Source organism: Sinocyclocheilus anshuiensis, unplaced genomic scaffold (assembly GCF_001515605.1).
Source record: "Sinocyclocheilus anshuiensis isolate Anshui unplaced genomic scaffold, SAMN03320099.WGS_v1.1 scaffold1053, whole genome shotgun sequence".
In the NCBI taxonomy this organism is placed as follows: Eukaryota; Metazoa; Chordata; class Actinopteri; order Cypriniformes; family Cyprinidae; genus Sinocyclocheilus; species Sinocyclocheilus anshuiensis.
The window spans coordinates 2349701-2353365 of record NW_015555711.1 but is presented as its reverse complement, the minus strand read 5'-3'; positions in this window follow the sequence as shown (position 1 = coordinate 2353365).

Sequence of the window (3665 nt, the reverse complement as noted above, 5' to 3'; positions counted from 1 at the left end):
GAGCGGTGAACTAATTTTCGGCAGCCGGAATTTCAGTGCATCTCTAATTATTGGCGACACCAGAAATGGATTTTATATAATAGCTGCTTTTTTGAACATTTTACCAATTTAAAAATATTACAAAATGATTTTTTTACACGGCACCCCTGCTCTCGACAGACGGCACCCCAGTTGGGAAACACTGTTTTAGAGTGTAACCCCTTCCTTGCTGTCCACTTTTTTACTGCATTGTAGTTGAATTATTGCTTTTATTTTACATATTTGCTGTGTTGTCACACCAGTTCATAGGTGTGTGTGTGTGTGTGTGTGTGTGTATAAGTGCGTGTGTGAGTGGATGTGTTGGTTTTGCACTCTTGATGTTTTAGAGTTTCACCCTGTCATTGCTGTTTACTTTTTTCTGCATTGTGTCAGATTTGTAGATTGTACAAACAAAAATATCAGAATTTTTGTCGATTTCCCATTCATTTCCTATGGTCGGTAATTTTTGACCAACGACCACAAGTGTGACTATTTTTTTTTCACGTCCACTGGTCTGCTCAAATCATGCCCTCAATTCTTTTTGTGTTTTCACATTCCAAATGCCACCAAGTTTCGTACCATCACCAGAGGGTTAAACCCAGATCAGATTCAGTAAGTTGTTGAGCTCTTGGTTTCAGTTAATGCCAGTTGTCATAAAATTAGCATTAAATCGAATGCTAGTTGAAATGGACTGACTTGTCTTATGATAGGTAGATCATCTTGCACCAGCAATCAACCAGATGGTCATACCATGTTAAAATGGTCAGGGTGGGACATGGTAGCTGATGACCAGCTTAGACCAGCTAAAAACCAGCAACCAACCCAAGTTGATCATTGAAGCCATTGGTGGCTTTTGGGAATCACAGTGGTAGAATTTTCAGCACTTTTTTGATATTCCTAAAAAATAACATTTTATTTTTTTCGTCTTCACGTTTCGTAAATCTCAAAATTAATATCCATTTTTTCATACTGCGCATTATAATATAAAAAAGTTGGTGGCTTGAACTTTTTTTTTTTTACTTGGTTTAAGCACAGTGACCATCATTTTTATTGGCCCACAACTAATTTGGTTACACGGACGTTTACACAAACCGCAATATCTTAGCTTAGGATTGTAATTAATTAGTACAAAAACAGATCTTTACAGCTCATTATAAGAAAAAAATACAGAAAAAGGTGTGAGAAAGTGCCATGTTTATAAAAAATGTCCCTCAATTTAGAGGGAAAGGATTATTTCTGGTGGGGGACCAAATAAGAAGCTGAAATTTTCGCAGATATATTTCCTCTATGATAGCATTCTGCTGTAAAAATTAGAGTATGAGATTATGCTGGTTACAGACCTAGAGCTAGTAGAAATCTTGGGAAAACCCTACAGTATTCATGTACTGTTAGATATGAATGTAGTATGAACATAATAAATAATAAAAATGAACAGTATTTTACAGTAATTATGTTTATGATTGACATCATAGCTTTTGTTTGTTAATGAAATCTCAAACAGTGGCTTTAAAGCAGGGTCTAGGGACCACTAGGGGGCCTCGGCAGACATCCAAATTTTAAAGGGGTCCTATTATGCTCTTTTACAAAGTCTTGATTTAAACTGCACTTTTTCACCCTTTCTCACGCCCATTTAAAAAAAAAAAAAAAAAAAGTTCTGCATGCATGCTATACTTATTTATGACTAAGACTCGCATCCTTCCCATTGTAAACTGACCCTAAATGTTGAACCCTGCGCAATATTGATCATTACATTTGGCCTTACATTTTAAGTCTAAAGAACAACAATTTGCAAATGTTGTGGGCCATGATGGCCTATGTGGTTAAACTACATAAAATAAAAAATATTGGTTTTGTAATAACAATACACAGAGGTAATGGTCAAGCAGCGTTCACTGGACCACTTGAAATGAAATTACCCTAAACTCACTCAATATTTAAATGATTAATTTTAACACTAATCGTTTGCCACCTTATTCCCTTCTTAAAATGCAATGCCAGTGTCACTTGCTCCAAAATTAACTTAAATGATTTTAGCAAATGGCTGCAATATAACAAAGAGTGAAAAATTGAAGGGGGTCTGAATACTTTCCGTACCCACTGTATGTGCTCCTCTCTGCTGGTCTGATTAGAGGAGTTCAGTGGATGGAAGATTGTACAGAATGGTGGTGACTGCTGGCCAGTAGAAGATAATTTGGTAGCAATCCCAAATTGCACAGTCTCAAAATACTTTGTCGCCTCATACTGGTAAGTTTGACATGACCTAAATAAATGTATTTAACCAAAGAGATAATAACTGAGGCCTTCTTTGTCACCCATAAACTTTGTCCTCAAGTTATGTTTAAAGCAACAGCTGATTGATTTGAAGAAAGAAGGCTACAGAGCTGCTTGAACAGAGACTGGAGAGTGTTCGCTCAAACTCTGATTTCATGATACAGTATCAGTGGTTTATATGTCATAGCAGTTAATAAAGTTTAATTTGCGAATGTTTTGTCTGGTACAGGTACGGGCCGTGCTGCGATTGTGGAAGCATGTATCAGTGTGGAGCCTGAACCAGTTTTCCTTCCACAGTGGAATGATCAGCAGTGGTGTGAAGTGAGTAGAAGAAAAGAAAATTATGAAAGTTATAAGTGCATCTATCAGTGTTGCACGTGATTTGAAGTCTCTATCGCGATCATTCTGTATTTGTATTTATTTTTGGACTACATATAAATCAAGTTTTAGCTGTTTATATTTCAAAAGGCCTCTTGGCCCTCCTTTCTTATTTATCAATGCCTTATTATCTATCAAACATTGTGTTACACTGACACTGAGAACCTTAAAGGGATAGTTCACCCAAAAATAAAAATTCTGTCATCAATTACTCACCCTCGTGTCGTTCCAAACCCGTAAGACCTCCGTTCATGCATGAGAGAATACGTCATGGTACTCTTGTGAACGGGCGTCGAAGACTGACACGGAAGAGAAGAAATTGTTAAATAAAGTCGTTATTTTTGTTTTCTTTGCACACAAAAAGTATTCTCGTAGCTTCATAACATTACAGTTAAACCACTGATGTCACATGGACTATTTCAATGATGTCCTTACTACCTTTCTGGGCCTTGAACATGTCAGTTGCGTTGCTGTCTATGAAGGGCCAGAAAGCTTTTGGATTTCATCAAAAATATCTTAATTTGTGTTCCGAAGATGAACGAAGGTCTTACGGGTTTGGAACGTGCAACCCACGCGACTAAATCTTCACTCTGGGCGACTAAATGATGTCTAATATTAGCCAATGGATTTCAGATTTTACTGCCAGTGTGTGAGTTGGAGGCTATGTATAAATTTTGGAACAGATATATTTTCACGTGCCGAACACTCTCTGACTGAGTGCTTCAGAGTTTGACTCTCCGTCAAGTGATCTGTGCTATTTTTGAATAGATGCACAGCGCACCTCTATTTGACTTGACGCAAAGAGAAGAATTGACGCGCTACATGGAAACGATATTCTTTGTTGTATTTTCCTGTCAAAATAACAGCGATCCTTTGGAATTCTTCAGCTTTTAAGAACTGCCGGGTTTTCCTGTAGTAGCCGGAACTAATGCGCAAACGACAATCTCATTGGCTGGTGCTCACCTATTATCGTCCCTGTTTTGATTTCAGCGAATCAG